Below are 25,468 nucleotides of genomic sequence, written 5' to 3' on the forward strand. Positions count from 1 at the left end.
CCGGTTTCAAGTAAATGCTGAAATTAAAAATGAAGGCTCTAATCACTGGTGTGTTTTCATCTGAGGCTGAATTGTAGTACTGACTTAAAAATTCAAGGAGGGGCTTGCTTATTTTTTTCTGAAAATAAGTTTTGCTGGCCAGTGAGAAGAATATAGTGAGAAGAGAATGTGCTATTTTATGTGTGGCTTTGCTTAAAGGACAAATTGAAGATTTTTCAAGGGAAATGATGGAGTGATTGCATAGTGATATAACGTTGTGAAGAGCAAATACTGTACATTTAATATGTGCCATCTTCAGGTAGCCTAGCTTCCTGTGAACTGTCTGCTACTGAGGGACTTAGAAAAGGACCAGAACCTTGGAAAAAACAAAACAGCATGCAGTTCTCTAAGGTGTCTGATTTTACATTATCTATCTAATTTCTGTAGAATTTTGGTAATATTTTACAGAAAACAGGTTAGGATAGCATCATCTAAGGACAGAGATGAGGGGCTTTTCTTTGGTTGTTTTGATTTTTAGGCCAATAGGCTTCTGCTTAATTACATCAGGGACAATCCTACTTCTCTGGAACCTAACTTCAAATCAATTCCACAGGAAACATCAAGGTTAATAGGTTGTGCCCAGGTCTAGGGCAGAAGGCAGAAGAAAATGAAGGAGAGTTGGGGTGATGGGAATGGCCCTGCAGTCATGTGGCTGTGTGTGTGGTTTTCCTGGCTGCCATTTGTCCTCTGGTCAAAGGGAGCTCTGGATGACACAGTAAGGGGCATGGTGCAAATGCAGGACCTACCCTCGTTGGTTGAGAAGGAACAGAGGGGAATGAATATTTTGGACAGGAGGGAAATCTAGAGTCCATATAAAGGTGAGCCACATGGGGCCCCAGATGTTGGGATAAACCCTCATGTGGATTTCACTCCTTGAAAATGGATGCTCATTCTAATTGTGAGCCAGGAAATGTGCAAAATATCCTTAATGCTTACTTTCATAATTCAAGAGAGCAAATAATCAGGAGTGATATTGAAAGTATGTAATAATAGTAGGCTCAGCACTGGCCTGTGAGAATCAGTGTGGTTGTAAACAGCCCATCCTGCATGCTGGAGAACACTGGGCAAATTTCAACCAGCATGTAATATTTTTAGGAACATATCTGTATAAATTACTAAGTGAAAGTATTCCTGGCTCAGAGGGATGAACTTCAGTGATGTGGAAAAGCCACATACTCTGTGTATTATTTTCTCACTATTTCTAGTAGTGAGGTCATTGCCCTTCAAAGTGTGTAATGGCGTGTGGCCCCCAGGTTCCCCAGGTGGCCTGATACAGTACACCCACATTCACCCATTACAACCAAGTGTGGGCTGAGGTGGGGGCTGGGCACGTGAAAGGCACATAGAGCCCCTGCTCCCTGGTAGTCCACCTCTGTGTGGAGAAAAGAGAAGAACAGGTGAACATGAGTCAGTGGGAATGTGCCATAGGAGTATCAAACCTGGGATACCGCGGACCATGGAGCAGAAGCCCCACTCAAATGGGTAGGGGTTCAGGAAAGGCCTCTTAAGGATACTTATCAGGGTCTTGAAGGACCAATAGACATTACTGGCCAGGCAGAGAAAGAAAAGGAGGGAGCATGCAAAAGAAGCCACATGTAAGGTTAGATGGCACACAGCTAGTCTGTAGCGGTTTTTAGCTCTTTGGTGGTAGAGTCTCAGGTGATGAGGCTGGCAAGGTGGGCAGGGATCAGATGACAAGGAGTCTTATTCATCATGCTTTGGGATTTGGATTTCATCTTGAAGATAATGAGAAGTCTTTGAAGGATTTTTAAGGTCGAGGGGAGGGAGCTTATTAAGGTTCAAGTTTCTGTCTTAGAAAGATCCTCTGGTCTAGTCTTGCCAATACTGGGGCTGGTAAGGTAATACAAGCATGAGATGATGATAGCCTCACCTGGGATGTTAGCAGCTGAAATGAATGAATGGAAGCTTGAAATGAATGAAGGAAGGGAAGGAGAAGAAGGCTGAGCAGGTGCATCACCGTAATGCAGACAAGAAGAGGTGGGTTCTTAATGAGAGCAATGAGGGCAGAGGGAGCTATGGGAGAGGACTGAGGCTGCTAGGAGGTGCTGCCAGTAGGAGTTGGTCACTGGTTGGTAGGGGAAGGGAAGGGTGAAATGAGGAAGCTCCCAGGTTTCCAACTCAACACTGTCAGTCTCTAAGACAGAGACCTAGGAAGAGTGAGGAGTAGGCACACGAATGATGTTTTCTCCTTTGTAAACTTTATTCTCCCTTGATGATAACAGTAAACCTGACTGACAGACAATTTTGAAAATGGGGGAAAAGGTAAGTGTGGAAAGAGATTGCTTTTCATATTATATGGCAGTAAAAAGGAAGGATTTCATCGGAACTACTTCTGTTAACCTGGAAAAATCTCAATTAAAATGTTAAGTGGAAAAAGCAAATTCTAGCAGGGTATAAAGTAACATTTATAAATATATGGCAACATACAAAACGATATCACTATTGCTATGGCAGTTGTACAAATGTATAAGACCACAGAAAGATAACATCAAGCTCAGGTCAGTGTTTACCTGAGGAGTGGATGTAAGTTGGGGCAAGTTTGAGGAGGCTTTAGCTATTTTGGTAACATTTATTTCATCTGAGTGGTGAGTATGTGCAATCTGCTGTGTATTATACCTCCATATGTCTCAAATATGTCATGGTTTTTAAAAAGTCATCAAAACTCATCACATGAGACCATCGTTTTAGCATATTTCCTAGGGACAGCTCTCCTCTTTTTTTGCAGAGCCTTCGTGGGCACACCCCTACAACATACCTGCCTGCTCTGGCTGCTGGCTCACCCTCAAGTTCTTTTTCTGGGGTCACAGTGGGGGTGGCTCATGGTATTTGACTCTTATCAATTCTGCAGGAACCCTCTCCTGGCCCTTCTTTTCGAGGATCATAAAACTCATCCAAAGAAAGAGTTGTTTGAGTTGTCACTAGTGATTAAGAATCCAAAATCCTTGATTCATTCCTCTGCAAATGAACTTGAAGACCACCTTGTCTCTAAAGGGTCATTGGTTCTCCCCTGGAGCTTTGTCCCTCAGCTACTGATGTGCTCAGCGGGAGTTCCACAGACTGGCTCATAAATTGAATTTCATTTCTAGAATCAGGATGAAATGAAGAAATAATTTCACATACTATACATTTATTGAAATTATATCAAAATAAGCAATGAAGGAAAATTTCTCTTGGTAATATAATTTCAAGGATCATTTCATGAGTTTGCAACTAGAAAAGCATCCGAAATGTCTAAGTGATAACCATGGAGAGAAACTGTCTGTGTTCTATTTTGAGCTTGAAGGAAGCAGATGTCAATACGTTGGTTCTCTTTGCTGGGTCCCCACTTGGTGTCTCTCCTCCTTGTCCCTCTTTCTTGCATTCTAGTGCCTCTATGGAGCCAGCTGTTGATATTCTCAATAGTGCATATTGTATATTGGATATCATTATCTTCCTCGATGGAGGACCTGAAATCATTGCTGTGGCATACAACAGTCAACCAATGGTCATTTTGGTTGTTGCACAGGTATAACTTGACTGCTAGCCAGGCAACTAGCTAGTTTTGATAATAACAGAAAACGAAGACTCCTTTCTAACCTGATGCAGGCTGAGCCAGACTTTTTCACCGATGTTGGTTTAGGGGAGTTTGACTCACTTCACACATTCACAGGCATTCACCAAAATTGTATAATTTTATATATGTCTAATGGCAGGCTAAAATGTGAAGTTGACTCTGGGACTGACAGAATGATATCTGTGGAGTGTAATCATTTCAATCTATTTCTAAGAATGAGTACCTTCTCAGGTGAGCTAACTGCTCACATTAAGAGGAACTTCTACGTGCATTTCATCCAGCAGCATTTCTGTCTTCTGATGCTCCTGACACTTGCATTGACCCAAGTGTGAATTAGAAGGGTTTCATGCACATATTTCAAACAATGTATAGTGGGACATATAAACTAATAGATCAGCCTTTCCCAATTCTTTTTCTATGTGGGAGCTGGTGCTTGGATATTGTTGTGTTTTCTGTTTTATTTACCCCTCTCCACTCCTTCTACCCTCAAAGCCCAAACCATTTATCCTGTAAACATCCAAGGTTAAGCCAAAGTCAAGTTGTGCGTTAGTAAGAAATGAAATGCTGATGAGTCAACTGGGACCAACTAACTATATCACCAGCCAACCTTCCTTGTTTAATTGCCTGGTTCTAAGGTGAAATCCTACTGACAATATACAGATGGTACATCTTGCTCCTTTTGTGTGGGCCACAGATTGTCTTTCTTGAATAAAAGTGATAATCAGGGGGAGATTTTCAAGTGTTTTGAAGAATCCTGAGGAAGGTGAGTGTTGTGAGATTAAAGTCAGAACTGTCACAGTTCCCAGGTTATCTAAGGCACCCGATAATCAGCTGCCCTCTGCATTTCTTTCCTTCCCTATTTTGATGCTGGCTTGATTGGGCCACACATTTTGCTGAATATCTCATCCAGGTATAATCAGCAGGAGTAGTCATTTGAAATAAAAGTGTTTTTGACTTGCAAGCACACTTTCTGAGGCAAAAGGAGAAACAGAAGTTATTTTTGGCTTAGGAAGAATTGTGTTGCTTCTGTAGTGTTTCTGGGGATCACTGAATGCAGGGCAATTTCTGGAAGAGGAATTGATCACTGTGATAATGGAATTAATAAAAATAAAGCCCCTAGCTTTTCAGTGACTACTGTACATCTTGCACTGTGCTTAATGTATTTTTATTATGTTTAATGGGATATCACATAGGTGCACAATAGATACACAAATACTGTATGTAGTTTGACACATTTTGGCATATGCATATGTTCCTAAAACCACCACCCAGATCAAGATAGAATGGGTCCACTAATTCAGAAGTTCTTATGTCCTTTCTTTGTCTATAAATACCACCACCAGCTGCCTCAGCAAGGCAGTTCGATTCTGATTTCTGTTGCTATAGCTTACTTTTGCCCCTTGAACTTCATGGAAACATGTTAATATGTACTCTGGTGTCTGGCCTCTTTTGCTTGGCATGTGCTTGAGATTCATCCTAGTGTTCTCTTTTTTTTGTAGCTACATTATATTCCATTGCATGAATAGACCACCATTTATTTGTTCAGTGGGTCAACATTTGGGTCATTCTTACTGTTTGGCTGTTATGAAGAAAGCTGCTACAGACATTCTTGTGGGTATGTCTGTGGACATGGTAATTCACTTCTCTTGACTATATGCCTAAAGTGGAGGGCAGACATAGGGGATTTTGCTTTGTGGATAAGGTCCAGCAGTTTTCCAGAGTGGCTATATCATTTTACCTTTTCTCTAGCAATGTATAAGAGTGGTGGTTGCTCTGACAATACCTAAAAGTTGGTATTGTCAAGCATTTTAATTTTAGCTCATCTACTCTGTTTTCTTACTGTATTTATCCCGATGACTACTGGTGTTAATCATCTGTTCATATGCTTATTTGAGACTGGATACCCTTTTTTGTAAAATGCCTTTTCAAGTCACTTGACCAGATTTTAAACTGTGCTTTCTGGCTCTTTCCTATTTATTTGTAGAAATTCTTAAAATATTCAGGACAGAAGATATATGTATTGTAGATATCTTTTCTCCATCTATGGCTTGATTTTTCATTCTCTTGATGGCTTCTTTTGATGAATATAAGTTCTTGATTTTTCTGAAGTCTAATTTATCCATCTTTTATTTTAAAATCAGAGCTCTTTTGTATTCTTTTATAGAAATCTTCACCTGCCTCAAAGTCATGAAGGTATTTTCTTTTCTTTTCTTCTAGAAATATAATTTGTGCTTCCTTATTTAAGTATATGGGTTTTCTGGAACTGATTTGTGTTTATGATGTGAAGCAGGGGTCAGGATTCATTCTCTTCCCACAAACAGATGTCTGGTTGACCCAGAACAATTTATCGAAAATATTTTCTTCCTCCTGAATTACAATAGTATGCTGAGTGTTTTATGTTTTTTCTATTATTTAATTTTAAAAAGATCCCTAAAATATAGATAATTATTTCATCTGTACCATATATATGAGAAAACTGAGGCTTAATGAGGTTAAACCACTTATCCTGGCTGAGTAGCAAGAGCTTGATGTCTTCCTACTTTGTCTTGTGCCTTTGCTAAGACACATGGCTGCTGCTGGGTAAATGGTACGCAAAGTGGGAAGGGAAAGCCTGGTGAGCCCCATGATCAGATTGCAGTAGGTGGGATAGCATTGCATCTTGGGTGAGTGTCCTTTAACTAGCCAGCATCTCTTGCCAGGGCTCAGTCAGGTCAAATAAGACCTGGTTGTTTCTCACCATTGGCTCTGAAAGAAGTGATCATTGCTGAGTGTGAACTCTGAGAAGACCTTTCTTTGGATTTAATGATCTAGGAAGGTGTAGCTGGCTTCTACTATTGTAGGGAGAACTCCTGGATGGGGAACTTCCTGTCTCATCCTTCTCTACTTGCCTGGAGGACTTCCTTGACTGAGTGTGCCCATTTGTATTGCAGCTGTGGTTCCTCGTGTGTTGTGGAGGAGATATGTGAGCAGGGTGGAGGCTTCTGTCATTAAACTGAATTTCAGAGATGAATATGGACCACCGTTTAGTGTGCTTCAATCAGTTCTCTAGCTTGGTAATGAAGGCAAAACCTTCATTCATCTAACAAATACTTATTGAGCACTTACCATGTAGTTCTAGGGACAGATAAAATGGCAGTGAACTCAAGAGATGGAGACCCCTGTTCTCAGGAAGCTTACATGCAAGGAAGCATCTCTTTCAAGATTCTTGAAGCTTTTTCAATTAAAGATCAACCAAACTTGAACAACCATCTTCCTGCTACCCTGAGGTTCTTCACACTCACTGGAACTTTGACTACTTAGTCTAGGCTCTAACCCTAGGCAGTCTTCCAGCTCTTTAATTATTTCTGGTAAATTTTGCTTTATCTCCAAAGACTGGAAAATGGAAGGAGCAGCTTGAAGTGCCCTGGAGAGGCAGCAGGTCCTGTCTTGCTCTGGCAAATGAACTCAATCCCAGGCACTGTGTGCATGGTTATATCTTCCACAAGCTGACATGGAGCTGTCTTCTTCACTATCCTGCAGACCTTTTCAAGATTATGTTCAGCAAGTGTACAAAGCTTTCCTTACCAAGAAGGAAACAAATTTTGGATGTAATCCTGCAAACTGCTGGTTCTTATTTCCCGGTACCTTTTTCTTTGAGACATACACATGACCTCAGATGTGGACCATGGCCAAGACATGAATCTGGAGTAATTGAACCTGGTATGTCAATTTTTTTTTGTACCAGGAATTGCCCTCAGGACTTTGTGCTTTCAGGGCAGGTGTGGTGCCACTGAGCTACATCCCTGGCCCTGGTATGTCAATCTTAATGCTCTTCAGATTTGCTTGAGATACAGCACATGTCATTTAGAAAGGTTTTTTTATTCTCTTTACCAATTTTCAGGGTTTTTTTTGGTCCATATCCTCCTTATGTAATACTTTTTTCCATGAATTCAATCTAACATGCATTAGACTATATGTCCTGGAGCAAAAGCAAATGCGTAGAATCTAGTACATTGTTTGAGGAATTTCCAATCCAGTTGAGGAGCAACTTGTGTACCAACAACATTTCACCGAACAAGGGGGACTGAATCTGTAAAGGTAATGATAGCAGTAGAAAAAATTAGTAGTTACTAAGCATTTATTATTCACCAGAAACCCTAAACACATGTTGAAAACATTCTTTCTAACCTTAGGGCAACCCTTCAAAGTAGATTTAATTGTTCATTTTTTGGAGAATTGAGGCATGAAGAGCGTGAATGGCTTACTCAAGGTTTTGTATCTAATATATGAAAAGCAGGGCCTTAAATCTTGGACCACATAGCTCCAAAGCTGGCTCTGCCCTTTTCCTTTCTCCCTTCTCCACCCTTACCCAAGGGCAGCAAACATAGAGGAAAGGCAGACTAAATTGGGTTTAGGGTATAGCAATAATGTTGAAACTATTTTTTGTTTTTTTGGTACCGCGGATCGAACTCTGGTCCTTGCGCTTGCGCAGCAGGCAGTGAAACCACTGAGCTGAATGCCCAGCCTGAAAATGTTTTTAATTAAAGAATTTTAAAGTTTGCAACAATTATAAGTTCACATGCAATTTTAAGAAATAATACAGAAAAATCCCATATACCTTTACCCTGTTTCTCTGCCAATGATAACACCTTACTTATAAAACTACGGTATATTATAACCAGGATACTGCCATTAATACAGTCAAACATATATCCTATCTTCCTCTACTTTGTTTACTGGATTTTGTCCATTGTTTTCTTTTTTTTTTTCATTGATTTGTGCCTAACCCTAATCATTCCCTTCCATCTGCTTGCTTGGAGACCCATTTGCTTTTCTTTTTCTAGTTTCTTGAGGTGGAAGCTTAGATTGTTGACTCAACCTTTTCCACATTTCTATTATATGCATTTAATGCTATAAATTTCCCTCTTGACACTATTGTGTGCTACAAATTATGATTTGCTACATTTTCATTTCATTTCATTTAGTTCATTTTCATTCAGTTCATTGTGTTTTGACTTTTCTTGAGACTTCCTCTTTGACTCACTGATTATTTAGGAGTGTGGCTTAGTTTACAAGTGCTTGGAGAGTTCCTTGTTTATTTTTGTTACTGATTTTTTGCTTGATTTCATTATAGTCAGAAAACACACTGGGTGTAATTTAAGTCCTTTAAAATTTATTGATGTTTGTTTTATGGGCCAGGATATGGTCTTTCTGGTGCATATGCAATGAGCTCTTAGAAATACAGTGGTACCCCAGTTCATGAACTTAATTTGTACATGATTCTGGGGAAGGTAGCCACAGTCATGTTCATCATCTGATGTGGAGTTCGTGAATTAAGCAAACTTTTGCCAATTCCATTTGTGAACTGGATTGTTCATGAACAGACATATCTGTGAACTGAGGTATGACTGTAACGTGTCTTCTGGTGTTCTCAGGTACAATATTCTGTACATGTTTATTATATCCTGTCATTTGATTATAATGTTCAATTCTTTGGTATCCTTGATGATTTTCTTTGTAGTTATTAATCAATAATTGAGAGGGGGATGTCAAATATAACCAGATTTTTCTATTAATTGTTTAACTGCTGTTTTTTCCTTCACATATTTTGTATCCTTGTTTTTTGGACTAGACACACACTTATGAACTTCTTTATCTTTTTGCCAAATTGGCCCTTTGGTCATTTTATAGTAACTTTTTCTTACTCTGGTAATTTTCTTTCCATTTCCCCTTTGATTAATGTTTATATCATATATGTTTCTGTCCTTTTGTTTTCAACTTTCCTGTATTGTCATATTTGGAATGAGTTCCTTATGAACAGAAAATGGTTGGGCTGTGCTTTGTCCTCTACTCTGCCAATCTTTGTCTTTTAATTTGTGCATTTAGACAATATACATTTAATGTAATTCTTGATATGTAAGTGCTAAATCTACATTTTATTTATTGTTTTCTACTATTTTTTTCATTTCTCTGGGTTTTTTATTCTGCTTTCTTTTGGGCTACTTGAACACTTTTTATGGATCCATTATAATTCAACTGCATTGTTTTTGGATGTCTATATAACTTTTTGAATGATTATTCTAGGTATCATATACATACACATATAAACCCATATATCTTATAACAATCAAATATATCATAACAGTCTATTAATGTCGTCATTCTAACAGCTCAAGTAAAGTATGAACACTTTATTACTTTTTACTCTTCTCCATTTATAATATACTTAGGAACAAGTTCCATTCCAGGAGAATGTAAGTCAGATTCATTCCTAAGTCTGACAAAGTGAGTCTTATACACCTTTGTCAGAAATATACAAGTACATTGCTTTGTGCTTCCTAGCAGTCCCCTCCACATCACCACTGCTTTTCCTCTTCCTTCCGGACATCCTGGGCTCTGACTGAGCACTGTACACTGTGCACTATCGCACTGTATAGGAAACACACAGCAGCACAGCTGTGACAATGTTCAGGAGACATGTGAGCTACTTTTGTGATTTGTTCACATCTGTGAATGTTCATAATGAAAGGTCCATTTGACTCTGTGAAAGTTAACAACTTGAATGTTCATAAGCTGGAGATAATATAATAATTTGAAATATTTTGTCTAGTACATTTAGAACCACATCAGACAATGTTATTAATTTTTGCCTCAACTATCAAGCATAAACCTAAATATAATTCATACTTTTGGGTCAACTATCAAACATAAGCTGAAAAAAAAGGAAGTCTACAGTATTTACCCACACTCTTATACATTGTGTTCTTTCCTCTTTCCTGCTATTTCAAGATTCTTTTACTTTTTCCTTCCTGTTTAGAAAATTACCTTTAGTGCTTCTCTTTATGGTAAGTCTGATGGTCACAAATTTCCTTAGGGTTTTTTGTTTGTTTTGCTTTTCATTTTCATCTGAGAATGTCTTGCTTTCTTCTTCATTTCTGAGTGATTTTTTTTCTGAGTTTAGGATTCTGGGTTAACAGTTTTTTTAATACTTGAAAAATATTACGATTTCTTTCTGGCCTTTATATTTTCTCATGAGAATCCACTGTCATTAAATGGTTTTGCTACCATAGAAATGGTAGAAATACGTTTTTCACCTGCTTTCAAGGCTTTGCCTTTCTCTTTTAAAAGCTTAGACATTTTGGGTGTGGAATTTTTTGTTATTTATTATCTTTGGTGTTCACTGGACCTTTTTATATTGTGGGTTTATATTTCTTGGCAAATATGAAAAAATTTCAGCCATTATTTCTTTATTTTTTTGCTTAAATTCTTTTATTGGTACATTTTAGGTATACAGTACATTTACATTTATCTTTGGGAGCTTGTACCTGTACATGATGCATCTTGGTTCTTAATTTTTCCCCATTACCTGTGCGCCCAACCCCCCCTCCACCCTTCCCTATTTACATAGACTTTGTTTCCATTTTTTTCTTTTCTCATGATTTTTCCTTTCCCCTACCCCTCCCACTTCCCCTACCCCTCCCATTTCCCCTACCCCTGTGGACCTTTTCTTCCTATTTCAAATTATCAATTATTTGTTTTAATCCTTATTTATACTTCCAGTTTCTCACACTAGAGAAACTTTGATATTTACATGTGTGTCCTATTTATTACACTTAAGAGTATGGCCTCAATATGCATCCATTTAGCTGTAAGTTTCTCATTTTTATGGCTTAGTACTACTCCATTTTATAAAAAAACCCCCACACCTTCTTTATCTAGTTTCCATTTGATGGGCACTTGGGCTGTTTCCAAGCTTAGGTATTACAAACTGTGCCGCTATAAACATGGGTGCACATATATTGCTGTGGTATGATTCTTTTAATTCTTTGGGGAAGATACCCAGCAGGGGAATATCTGGGTCAAATGGGAACTCTAGCCCTAGTTCTTTGGGGTATATTCATACTGATTTCCTTAGTGGTTGCACCAGTCTGCACTCCCACCAACAATGGAAAAGGGTTCCTTTCTCCCCACACCCCTGCCAGCATTTGTTATTGGTTGATTTCTTGATAGCAGCCATTCTTTCTGGAGTGAAGTGGAATCTCAGTGTTGTTTTCATCCGCATCTCTCGAATGAGCAGTTATGTTGAACATTTTTTCATATATTTATTTGCTGCTTTTACTTCTTTGTTTGAGAAATATCTGTACATTTCAGATGCCCATTTTTAAATTGGGCCTTTGAATTTGGGGGGATCTGATTTTTTTTTCAGTTCTTTATATATTCTAGATAGTATTCCTTTGTCGGAGGAACAGTTGCTAAAATATTTTTACCACATTGTACATTGTCTCTTAGCTCTGTTGGTGGTTTCTCTTGCAGTGCAGAAGCTTTTTAATAAGATGAGATACCAGTTGTTGATTCTTTGTGCTAGTTCCTGTGCTTCTGAGGTTTTGTTCATAAAGTGTTTTCCTCTGCCAATGTCTTCAAGAGTTCTACCTAACTTATCTTCCAGCAAGTTTAATGTTTCTGTCTTAATATTTAGATCTTTAATCCACTTTGATCTTAGTGCATGGTGATAGATATGGGTCTAGTTTTAATCTTTGGCAGGTTAAAATCCAGTTTTTCCAACACCATGTATTAAATAGGCTATCTTTCCTCCAATGAGGATAGTTGGCTCCTGTTTCAAAGATGAGGTGGCTGAGTATGTCTGGACTTGTTTCTGCATCTTCTAATCTATTCCACTGATCCTCGGATCAGTTTTTGCCAGTACCATGCTGTTTTTTATCATAGTAGTTTGTAGTATAGTTTCAAGTTGAGGATTGTGATACTCCCAGCCATGTCTCTGTTGCTTAGAATTACTTTTGCTATTCTAGATCTCTTCTGGTTCCCAGTGAATATTTGGATTGTTTTTTCTAGTTCTGTGAAGTATATTGTTGGAATTTCAATCGGCATTGCATTAAATCTATATAGTAGTTTTGGAAGTATGGCCCTTTTCTCTATATTGGTTCTTCCTACCCAGGAGCAAGGGATGTTTTTCCATTTTCTTATAACCTCTTTCATCTCTTTTTTCAGAGTCCTGTAGTTTTCAGTGTAGAGGTCTTTTGCTTCCTTTGTTAGATTGATTCCTAGATACTTCATTTTTTTAGGACGCTATTGTGAAAGGAATTGTTTCCCTAATTTCTCTCTCAATGAGTCTGTTTTTTGTGTACAAGAAGGCTACTGTTTTTTGAGTGTTGACCTTGTATCCAGCTACTCTCCTGAATCTGTCAATTAAGTCTAGAAGTCTTTCGGCTGAGTTTTTTGGATCCTCTATAAAGTATCATATCGTAAACAAATAATTACAGCTTAACGTCTTCCTTTCCTGTCTTTATTGATTTTATTTCTTTCTCTTTTCTAATTGCTGTGGCTAATGTTTCCAGAGCAGGAGTGGTGATATTAGTATCCTTGTCTTGTTCCTGATTTTAGAGTGAAAGTTTTCAGTTTTTGACAGTTTAGTATGATGTTGGCTGTTGGTTTTTCATAGATAGCCTTAATCAGGTTGAGATAGACCTTCTATTCCCATTTTCTGTAGGGTTTTTATTATGAATGGGTGTTGGATTTTGTTGAATGCTTTTTCTGTATCTATTGAGATGATCATATGGTTTTTGTCCTTGGCACTGTTAATATAGTGTATTGCATCTGTTTTTTTCCCTTAAATTCTAATATTGATATGTTTTAGGTATACAATACATTTACATTTCTCATTGGAAACTTGTACCTTTACATGATGTATCTTAGTTCTGATTTTTTCGCCATTCCCTGCCCTCCCTTAACCCCCTCAACCCTTCCCTATTTACAAAGACTTTGTTTCCATTTTTTCCATATCTCATAACTTTTCCTTTCCCTTCTTTCCTTTCCCCTACCCCTCGCACTTCCCCTACCCCTTTGGACCTTTTCTTCCTATTTCACATTATCAATTATTCATTTTAATCATTGGTACATTTTAGGTATACAACATAATGATATTCATCATTGGAAATTTGCATCGTAATCTCTCTTGTTTCTTATTTTTCCCCCTTTCTCCTGTCTTCCCTTCAACCCCTCCATCCCTCCCTATTTACAAAGACTTTGTTTCCATTTTTCCATTTTCTCATATTAATTCCATTCCCTTCTTTCCTTTCCCCTACCTCTCCCACTTCTCCTTCCCCTTTGCCCCTTTTCTTCCTATTTCACATTATCTATTATACCTTTTAGTCCTTATTTACACTTTCAATTTCTCACACTAGAGAAACTATTCGGTATTTACATATGTGTGTCCTATTTATTTCACTTAAGAGTATCGTCTCAATGTGCATCCATTTAGGTATAAATGTCTCTAATTTCTCATTTTTATGGCTGAGTAGTACTCCATTTTATAAAAAAAACACATTTTCTGAATCCAGTCTCCAGTTGATGGGCATTTGGACTGTTTCCAAGTTTTAGCTATTACAAATTGTGCTGGTATGAACATGGGTACACATATATCACTGTGGTATGATTCTTTTAATTCTTTGGGGAAGATACCCAGCAGAGGAATAGCTGTGTCAAATGGGATTTCCAGTCCTCAAACTTTGAGGTATCTCCATACTGATTTCCACAGTGGTTGCACCAGGCTACACTCCCACCAGCAGTGGAGCAGGGTTCCTCTTTCCCTACAGCCCCGCCAGCATTTGTTATTGGTTGATTTCATAATAGCAGCCATTCTTTCTGGAGTGAGGTGGAATCTCAGCATTGTTTTCATTTGCATCTCTCAAATGACCAGGGATGTTGAACATTTTTTCATATGTTTATTTGCTATTTCTACTTCTTTGTCTGAGAAATGTCTGTTCATTTCAGATGCTCATATTCAGATTGGTTCTTTAAATTTAGGAGGTCTGATCCTTTAAAGTTCTTTATAGATTCGAGATAGTAGGCCTTTGTCTGAGGAACAGCAGGTGAAGATTTTTTCCCACATTGTAAGTTGTCTCTTCACGCTGATGATGGTTTCTCTTGCTGTGCAGAAGCTTTTTAATAAGAAGAGATCCCACTTGTTGATTGTTTGTGCTAGTTCATGGGCAACTGAGGTTTTGTTCATAAAATCTTTTCCCACACCAATATCTTCAAGAGTTCCACCTAACCTCTGTTCCAGCAGGTTTAGCTTTTCCATTTTTATATCTAGATCTTTAATCTATTTCAATTTTAGTTTAGTGCATAGAGAGAAATATAGGTCTAGTTTTAATCTTTGGCAAGTTGAAACCCAATTTCTCCAGCACCATTTATTAAAGAGGCTATCTTTCCTCCAGTGAGGGTATTTGGCTCCTTTATCAAAGATGAGATGGCTGAGTGTGTCTGGAGTTCTTTCTGCATCTTCTAATCTGTAGATTCTAATGGTCCTCTGGCATGTTTCTTTGCCAGGACCATGGTGTTTTTATCACAGTAGCTTTGTAATATAGTTTCAAGTTGGGGGTTGTAATATCCCCTGCCATGTCTGTGTTACCTAGAATTGCTTTTGCTATTCTGGGTCTCTTCTTGTTCCAAATGAATTTTTAGATTGTTTTCTCAAGGCCCATGGAGTATGCTGCTGGGATTTTAATTGGGATTGCATTGAATCTATATAGCAGTTTTGGAAGTATGACCATTTTCACTGTACTGATCCTTCCAACCCAGAAGCAGAGGATATCTTTCCATTTTCTGGTATCATCTTCCATTTCTCTTTTCAGAGTGCTACAGTTTTCAGAGAACAGGTCTTTGATTACTTTCATTAGGTTGACTCCTAGGTATTTCAGTTTTTTGAATGCTATTGTGAAAGGAATTATTTGCCCTATTTCTCTCTCAGTGAGTCTATTGTTCGTGTAGGGGAAAGCTATTGTTTTTTGTGTGTTGACCTTGTATCCAGCTACTCTACTGAATTTGGTTATTAAGTCTAGAAGACTTTTGGTGGTGTTTTTGGGGTCTTCTATATAGAGCATCATGTCATCTGCAAATAATGACAATTTGACTTCTTCATTTCCTATCTTTATTTCTTTTGTTTCTTTTTCTTGTCTAATTGCTGTGGCTAATGTTTCCAAAACTATATTGATCAAGAGTGGTGATAGTGGACATCCTTGTCTTGTTCCTGATTGTAGTGTGAAGGATTTCAGTTTTTGCCCATTTACTATGATACTGGCTATTGGTTTTTCATAGATAGCTTTTCTCAGATTGAGGTAGAGACCATCTATTCCAATTTTTTGTAGGGTTTTTATCATAAATGCATGTTGGATTTTGTCAAATGCTTTTTCTGCATCTATTGAGATGATCATATAGTTTTTGTCCTTGGCTCTATTGATATAGTGTATTATATTGATTGATTTGCGTAAGTTGAACCATCCCTGCATCCCTGGGATGAATCCCACTTGGTCAGGGTGTGTGATCTTCTTGATGATATTCTGCATTCTATTTGCCATTATCTTATTAAGGATTTTTACATCTATGTCCATTAGTGAGATTGGCCTATAGTTCTCTTTTTCAGTTGGGTCTTTCTCTGCTTTGAGGATCAAGGTGATGCTTGCTTCCAGGAATGAATTTGGGAGTATTGCTTCTCTTTCAATTTCATTGAAGAGTTTAAATGGCAGTGGCAGTAGTTCCTCTCTAAATGCCCTGTAGAATTCAGCAGTGAAGCCATCAGGACCTGGGCTTTTTTAGTTGGTAAGTTTTTAATTGTGTTTTCAATTTTATTGATTGGTGTTCAGTTGTTTAGAATTTTTAGGTCTTCTTTCTTCAATTTTGGTAATTCATATGTATCTAGGAATCTTTCCATTTCTTCTGTGTTTTCAATCTTATTGGCCTATAGGTTCTGGAAGTAGGTGCCGATGATCCTCTGGATTTCTGCTGGGTCCGTTGTAATTTCATCCTTTTCCTTCCTAACTGCATGGATTTGGGCCTTTTCTTTCCTTTTTCTGATAAGATTGGCTAAGGGTTTCTCAATTTTGTTTATTCTTTTGAAGAACCAACTCTTAGCTTCATTAATTTTTTTGTATCATTCTCTCAGTCTCCATTGCATTGATTTCTGCTCTGATCTTTATAACTTCCTCCCTTGTTTGAGCTTTGGGCTTTTCTTGTTCATCTTTTTCTAGAAGCTTGAGGTTCAGTATCAGGTTGTTTAATTGGGCTCTCTCTGTTTTCCTAATATGAGTATTCACTGCTATGGATTTCCCTTGTAGGACTGCTTTCATTGTGTCCCATAGATTCTGATATGTTGTATTGTGATTGTCATTTAATTGAAGGAACTGTCTGATTTCTTCTTTTATTTCCTCTGTGACCCACTGGTTATTCAGAAGGGTGTTGTTTAATTTCCATGTGTTTATGAAATTTTTGTGGTTTCTCTTGGTATAGATCTCCAGTTTCATCGCACTATGGTCTGATAATATACAGGAGATAACTTCAATTCTTTTGTACTTGCTTAAACATGTTTTATGAATGTGTATGGGGTCTATTTTGGAGAATGACGCTTGTGCACATGACAAGAATGTGTAATCTGATTTTGTGGGGTGGAACACTCTGTAAACATCTGTTAAGTTCATTTGTTCAAGAGTTCAATTGAGTTCTAGTATTTCATTACTTATTTTTTGTCTAGTTGATCTATCTATTTGTGATAGTGGGGTATTGCGGTCCCCCACTACTATTGTATTAGTGCATATATGACTTTTCATGTCCATTAGTATTTGTTTTATATAGTTTGGTGCACTAGTGTTTGATGCATAGATATTTATGATTGTCATCTCTTCCTGTTGGTTTGTTCCCTTTACAAGGATGTAGTGTCCTTTTTCGTCTTTCTTAATCAGTGTTGATTTGAAATCCACTTGCTCTGAAAAGAAGATAGCAACTCCTGCTTTTTTTCAGGTTCCCATAGCAAGGAGTATTGTTTTCCACCCTTTAACTTTCAGTCTATGTGTTTCATTTTGAATTAAGTGCATTTCTTTTATGCAGCATATTGTTGGATTTTGCCTCTTGACCCATTCTGCCAGTCTATTTCTTTTGATTGGTGAATTGAGACCATTAATATTGATGTTTATAACTGATACATATTGACTTATCATTGTCATGACTTTTTTTCTTTTTGTTGGTTTCTCCCCCTTTACATTTACTTTCTTGTCGCACCTGATGGGTTCATTCTGCTGTCCTTCCTTGGGGTGTGATCCTAATTGTCTGTTCCTAGGATATTGTCTAAAATTTTTTGGAGTGCTGATTTGGTATCCATGAAGTTCCTAAGGTGCTCTTTGTCATGAAAGTATCTTATTTCTCCATCCATTTTGAACGATAGTTTTGCAGGGTACATTAATATGGGTTGGAGGCTGTTTTCCTTTAGGGCTTGGAATACATCACTCCAAGCTCTTCTTGCCTTGAGGGTTTGCATTGAGAAGTCTGCTGTGATTCTGATGGGTTTTTCTTTGTATGTGATTTGTTTCAACTGCTTGTAGAACTTTGTTCTTCTGTTGTGTTTCTGGAATCTTAACAATTATATGCCTATGTGTAGATTTTTTTGATCGAGGCTAGTTGGAGTCCTATATGTCTCACTTAACAGTATGTCAAGTTCTTTTCCCCTGCTTGGGAAGTTTTCTGCCTTTACTCCTGTGAACAGTTTTTTTTTTTTTTATGTCATCTGCACTCTCTCTTCTTTCTTCGTTGACTCCAATAAGTCTTATGTTATTCTTCTTTGCATTGTCTAGCAGCTGCTGGATTGATTTCTTGTGGTCCCTTACAATTTTGAAGCAATTTTTTTTTCCTGGTCACTAATTGAAATCTTATCTTCTATATCTGAAATACTGTCCTCTGTTTGGCTCATTCTGCTGTTTAGACTTTCAGTGGAGTTTTTGAGCTCCTGGAAATCTATTTGCATCTGTTTTATGGATTCTATTTGTTTCCTATGTTCAGATTTCATCATGTTTCTCAGTTCCTTTCTAGATTTATTAATCATGTCTTGCACTATGAGCACAACCTCTGCTGTTATCTGAAAAATTATTTCTGCTTTCATCTTTATGAGATTCTCTTTTGTTGTCAGTTCAGGGAGTCCAGGTGGTTGAGTATCAGAGTGTTCCATCTCATTTCCCTTTGGGGTTGCTGTAGGTGATCTGGAAGTTTGGTTTTGAGACTTGTGTACATCTCTTCTCATTTTGACCGGTGTGGGGGGAGCTGCTATTGTCACCCACGTGGCTCACCTCCTCTGAGCTAGGAGCAGTGGAACCTCAGCCTGGAAGCCCCTCCTGTGAGCTGGGAGTGGTGGAATGGAGGCCCAGAATACCCTACTTGTGGGCTGGGAGTGGTGAAATGGCAGCCAGTGAGCTCCTTCCTCTGGGCTCTGTATTACATCTATTGATTTATGTATGTTGAACCATCCTTGCATCCCTGGGATAAATCCGACTTGGTCAGTGTGTATGATCTTCTTGATGACCCTCTGTATTCTGGTTGCCAGTATCTTGTTGTGGATTTTTGCATCTATGTTCATTAGGGAGATTGGCCTGTAGTTCTCTTTTTGGGTTGGGTCTTTCCCTGGTTTTGAAATCAAAGTAACACTTGCTTCCAGGAATGAATTTGGAAGTATTGCTTCCCTTTCAATTTCCTTGATGAGTTTAAAAAGTAATGGTGATATTTCTTCTTTAAATGTCTCATAGAATTCAGTAGTGAAGCCATCAGGACCTGGGCTTTTCTTTGTTGGTAAATTTTTTATTACATTTTCAATTTCACTCATTGAAATTGGGGTGTTTAGAATTTCTATATCTTCTTCATTTAACTTTGGCTATTCCTATGTATCTAGGAATCTGTCCATTTCTTCTGTGTTTTCCATTTTATTAGAGTACAGGTTCTAAAAGTAGGTGTTGATGCTCCTCTGGATTTCACCTGGGTCTATTGCGACTTCACCTTTTTCATTCTTAATTGCATGGGTTTGAGCCTTTTCTTTCCTTTTTTTGATAAGGTTGGCTAATTGTTTATCAATTTTATTTATTCTTTGGAAAACCATCTCTTTGATTCATTGATTTTTTTGTATCATTCTTAGTCTCCATTGCATTGATTTGTGCTCTGATCTTTATAATTTCCTCTCTTCTATAAGCTTTGGGTTTGTTATGCTCTTCTTTTTCTAGGAGCTTGAGGTTCAGCATTATGTTATTTATCTGAGTTCTCTCTGTTTTCCTAATATGGGCATTCACTGCTATGAATTTCTCACATAGAACTGCTTTCATTGTGTCCCATAGATTCCTGTATCTTGTACTGGCATTATCATTTATTTGTAGAAACTGTCTATTTTCTTCTTTAATTTCCTCTGTGACCCATTGGTTGTTCAGGAGAGTGTTATTCAATTTCCATGTTTTTGTGGTGGTTTTGTGATTTCTTTTGCTATTGACATACAATTTTCTTGCACTATGATCTGATAATATACAGGGGGTAACTTCAGTTCTTTTACATTTACTCAGCCAGGTCCTTTGAGCTAGCATGTGGTCTATTTTTGAGAATGTCCCGTGGGCAGCCAAAAAGAATGTGTATTCTGATTTTGTGGATTAGAACGCTCTATAAACATCTATTAAGTCCATTTGTTCAATAGCTTGATTCAGTTATAGAATTTCATTGTTGATTTTTTTGTCTAGATGATCTATCTATTTTTGATAGTCAGGTATTGAGGTTCCCCACTACAATTGTGTTAGTGCTTATTTGGTTTTTCATGTCCAGTAATATTTGTTTTGTATAGTTGGGGCATTCATATTTAGTGCATATATATTTATGATTGTCATCTCTTCTTCTTGGATTGTTCCCTTCCCAAGGATATAGTGACTATCTTTGTCTCCCTTAATTAGTTTTGGTTTGAAATCTATTTTTTCTGCACATAAATTTGCTACCCCTGCTTTTTTCTGGGTTCCTGTCACATGGAGAACTGTTTTCCATCCTTTTACTTTCAGTCTATGAATTTCTTTTTGAGTTAGGTGTGTTTCTTGTATACAGCATATTGTTGGATTTTGCTTCTTAATCCATTCTGCCAGTCTATTTCTTTGATTGGTGAATTGAGGCCATTAACATTGATGGTTATAATTGATAGATATTGACTCATCCTTGTCATCATGTTTTACTGTTGTTGGCTCTTTTATTTTTTATTTTCCCCCTTTCCCTTCAGTTTCTTACCTTGCCTGGTGGCTTCCCTCTGTTGGGCCTCATGGAGTTGTGATCTTCATTGCCTTTTTTTAGTATATTGTTTACAATTATTTGGAATACTGCTTTGGTGTTTATGAAATTTCTGAGGTGTTCTTTGTTGTGGAAGTATCTAATGTCCCCACTGATTTTGAAAGATAATTTTGCAGGATACAACAGTCTAGGTTGGAAGTTATATTCTTTTAGGCCTTGAAATACTTCACTCCAGGCTCTCCTTGGCTTGAGGGTTTGTGTTGAGAAGTCTGCTGTGATTCTGATGGACTTTCCATTGTAGGTGATTTGTTTCTTTTCTCTAATTGCTTGTAGGATTTTGTTCTTCTGTTGGGTTTCTGGGATCTTAACTATTATTTGTCTAGGTGTAGATTTTTTTGATTGTGGCTAGTTGGAGTTCTATGTACCTCACCTATCTCTATGTCCAATTCTCTACCTCTTCTATATCTAATATATCTTCTATATCTAATATTCTATCTTCACATTCCCTTAATCTGCTGTGCATACTCTCAATGGACTTTTTACTGTCCTGGATATCTGTTTGAATCTGTTTCATGGATTCCATTTCTTTCTTATTTTGGGCAATCTTGGTTTCCATCTCTTCCTTATGCTGGGCATTCATGGCTTTAGCATGGTTCTGAGCTCATCTATTTTTTTTTTTTTTAATCTGTTTCTGTTCTAAAGCCTGTAATCATGTCTTTCACTCTGCTCACCATCTCTATAGTTATCTGGGAGATTATTTCTGCTTTGAATTTTTCTAGACCCTCATTCATCTTTGTTGTTACTTCCTGTGCTATCAGTTCAGGGTGTCCAGGTGGTTGATTATCATACTTTTCCACCTCATTTTCTCTAGAGTTTGCCTTTTGTGGGGTGGAAGTCTGAGTTTGTGCCTTGCTTAAATCTCTTCTTATTTTTGTTTTTGGTATTGTCCTTGATTTAATTCCTGGGTTGATACTCTGAAGTTGCTTATTGTAGGTATCTTTGTTGCTTGTAGTTAGAATGCTTATGGAATGATTGCTTCTCAGAGGTGTCTTCCAGATATAGCTGGTCATTAGGTTTTGAGTCTCTAATGGCTCTGAGGCAATCTCATTTTCATTATACCACAAAGGACAACTGATTAGATAAATCACAACACCTTAGCCAAAATGATGCAGTCAGCAACACCATAGCATCAGGTACATCTTAAAAAATGACAATTTGTGGTAGTTATTAATCTATCACCTTTGACTGTGTGAATTAAGTCAAAATCGAGGCCCAACCCAACATATGTTTATAGTGAATGAACTCTTCAATATAGCAACTTTGCCCTTTGGGATGGGGAGTTAGAAGGAGTTAGGAAGGGAGAGATAGGTAGTAGAAGGATAGGGGTAGGTTAGCAGTGAGGCCAGAGGTGAGAGAAAGGAAAAATTAAGAAATATGAATTAAGGGCAGAACATGTACACAAAGGGAGATGAAGAACAGTGTGGGACAGCAAGGGAGCAAGAGAGACAGAGAGAGAAAGAGAGAAAAATAAAAATTTGAAAAGAGTAGAAAAAAATTAAAATTAAAAATAAGAGCAAAAATACTAATAATAATTTTGAAAATAACAAATAAAAGATAATAGTGAAGTGCCTCCTTCAGGTTATGTCTCTGCTGCCACAATAAACAATATGGGCACCAGTGTGCTGATATAAGTCAATGAGTCTTAGCAAGCCGATCACAGACCCTTGAGATTCAGGCCAAATTTTGGCTGCAAGTCCCAAATTGAGCTCCCTGTCCTCCTACAGTGTTGAACTCTGCAAGGCTCTACTGCAGGTTCCAGCTGCCCTTCCCCTGAAGATAGTCCTGGCTCTGATGGGAGGTGATGATCCCTCCAACTTACCAAGTAAGGCGGTCTGGTACGTTTATTGCAGATTCTCTTCACTTTTCCAATGGGCTTCAGTTTTCATCAAGTAGCCTGAGAGAGAGCCTCTATCTTTTGTTCCCTTCTGCAGCTCAGGACAATGACCTTTATCCCACCCTCTGCCTCTGCAGTGTGGAACCAGGGAGCATGAACAGGTGTGTGTGGGGGGGCGTGTTGCATGTTCCTGTGGGGCTAAGCTGCTTGCTGGTGGGTGTGCCAAGGCTGGCACCATCAGGCTGGTTGCAGGTGGGTGTGGCGAGCCGGAGGGAGAGGGGCTCTAGACAGCCAGGGGCCTCCCAGCCTGCGTGCCTAGCTGCTTGCTGGTGGGCATGCCAAGGGGTCCTCTTCATCCATTATTTCTTCAAGTGCTTCTTCAGCTCTCCCCTTTTTCCCCTCTCCTCTTGGACTCCAGTGACATGAGCATTAGATCTTTCATTAGTCTCACAGGTCCTTGAGACTGTTCAGTTTTCCTTTTTTGTAGTCAATTTTCTCTTTGTTATTTCATTTAAGTAGTTTCAGTCGTTCTATCCTCCAGTTCACCAGATCTTTCCTCTGTCCCTTTCCTCTGAACTTCTTGTTTCATTATTGTATTTTTCAATTCTAATAATTTCCTTTGGACTTCTTACATTTTCCATTTCTTTGATGAGACTTTGTATTTCTTTGCTGAAGCCCCTTCGCCATTTATTTCAAGTGTTCTTGGAACAGCTTGTTGAACCATTTTTATCATGGCTGCTTTAGTATCATTTCTCGGGAAGTCCCACAGTTTTTCATCTCAGTGTAGGCAGCTATGGATTGGCTTTTTTTTTTTTTCATTTACTTGAGATGTTCCTGATTCTTGTTACAATAAACAATTTTTAAAACTCAATCCTGGACATTTTTATATTAGGTTATAAAATTCTAGATCTTATTTAAGCATTCTACTTTAATTGGCTTCTTGTGACACTGCTTTGGCTGGAGGAGAGGGGTACGGACTGTTACTGTCAGGTAGGGGTAGAAGTCCAGGTTCCCACTGAGTTCTGCAGATGCTCAAGGTGGGGGGCTCCTTATTACTGTGTGATAGGCCCTCTGCTGCCCACTAGGCCCTCACTGATACCTCCCCAGTGGGAAGATTGGGAGTGTGTTGTTACTGCTCCCCCATAGCTCCTCCTCACACTGTAGCAGTAGGGGTGTTTTATTATCCTGGCTGGATGTAAAAGTCCTACACTTCTGCTTGGGCTGCTCTGGTAGTTGGGAGGGGAAGGTACTTCATTATTATAAAGGACCAAAACCAAACATGTGCTGTACAGTTTTCACAGTGACCAAGGCCACATAACACTGGCCTGCAGCTCACCAGGCAGACCTTGCCAGCTCTGTTCCTACCATGTACCCCCTCCCAGCCACTCCCCTCCAAGAGCAGCTGTCATCCTGCCTTCCAGTCCCTTCTGGGGCCTGTGACAGGAAACCATTTCCTGGAGGGAATGGGGAGAAATACTCAATGCTGAGGCTGTAAAAGCAAGAAGAGTATTGTGCAGTGATGCTTCATCCTTCCCATGCATAACCTTCTGATTTCTAGGAAGTGGGGTTGCCAGAGAGCAAAAGAGAGTGATTACTATTTAAATAGTATGAGAGTACTCTTTAAACATTGTATGCATTTCTGCTTCTGGGTTCTGTAATCATCTTGGGATCTTAGCCAACAGATAGAATTGAGGCTGAAATACCCATAGCCTATTGTAGGAATAAGTGAATAATTTTAAAGGCTTCTTTACCAGCGACCCATAAAAGTGAAGCATTGTATAGTTTATTGGTCTGGGAATTTAGGTCCTGATGCTTTTATTAACATAATAATAAGGGAGGGAAAAGGACTTAAGTGTGGCTAAAGAAACTCACTGACCAAAAGAGGGTGGGATCCTGGTAAGCTAACCACAGCTTGTGCATTTTATACAGTGAACAGTAGTTTATGGAAGATTTTTAAACAGTTTTCCCTTGGTATCTATAAGGGATTGATTCTACCAGTCCCTTAACCCCTGTCCTATAGATACTAAAATCCACAGATGCTCAAGCCCTTTATCTAAAATGGCAAAGTATTTGCATACAACCCACACTTACTCTATTATATTCGTCAAGTCATCTCCAGATTAATTCTAATACCTAATACAGTGTAAATGCTGTGTACATAGTTGTTATACCATGTTTTTAGGGAATGACATAAAAACATCTGTACATGTTCAGAGCAGACACAATTTTTAAGTTCGTATATTTTCAGTCTGAGGTTAGTTGAATCACAGGTCCAGAGAGCCGACTCAAAGGATTGAGGAGTGCTGTGGAACTCAGCTGGGGTGCATTATGCATGGCAGTGGATAGATAGGCTTGTTTTTAAGTAAGGATATAGTGTGCATGGACCAGCAATTGTCTCTTCTAAAAATGATAGTGTTATTTAAAAATAATTTTGCTCATACGAAGGATGAGAAAATCCATCCTAGGAATTGGATTTAATATCAGTCACCTTTCCTGCACTGATCAAGAAGGAGGGTATGATGTTGAAGTACGGCAGGAAAGTGGAGGGCCTCACCACTTTGGTGGTACATCCAGGAAGATCAATAGGGTAAGGTGGGCACCACACCACAGGGGAAGAACTGGGTTTCACAGTGAATCATGGCATGAATCATGCGATTATTCACTCACTTCACTTAGAAAAAATCAATTCTGATCTAGCATTGCTTGGCGCCTTTGTAGTTTCTTTCCACCTAATTGTGTTATTCTTCTTTGTACACATTTAAGATAATCTTTCTAAAAGCTCCACTAACAAAGCAGAGCCACTGAATATCACAAATTTGTTAACTGTTTTAATAGAAAGGAAAACAGAATCTCATATGTGCCTTCTGGCTGGAGAATGTGTCTAAGCATTTATTTTTTGGTGTTGT

At 38.3% G+C, this 25,468-nt stretch overlaps 1 protein-coding gene across 9 annotated transcripts in view; it reads left to right on the forward strand.

Annotated features, from left to right (window-relative positions):
- Positions 1–25,468, forward strand: part of CUNH10orf90 (chromosome unknown C10orf90 homolog) — a 265,804-nt gene that overhangs the window by 101,993 nt on the left and 138,343 nt on the right. The gene's annotated exons all lie outside the window — the stretch shown is intronic.

The sequence above is a fragment of the Heterocephalus glaber genome, unplaced genomic scaffold (genome assembly GCF_053883595.1).
Source record: "Heterocephalus glaber isolate CG9 unplaced genomic scaffold, H.glaber_assembly_v1.0 deba00001497, whole genome shotgun sequence".
Classification (NCBI taxonomy): Eukaryota; Metazoa; Chordata; class Mammalia; order Rodentia; family Bathyergidae; genus Heterocephalus; species Heterocephalus glaber.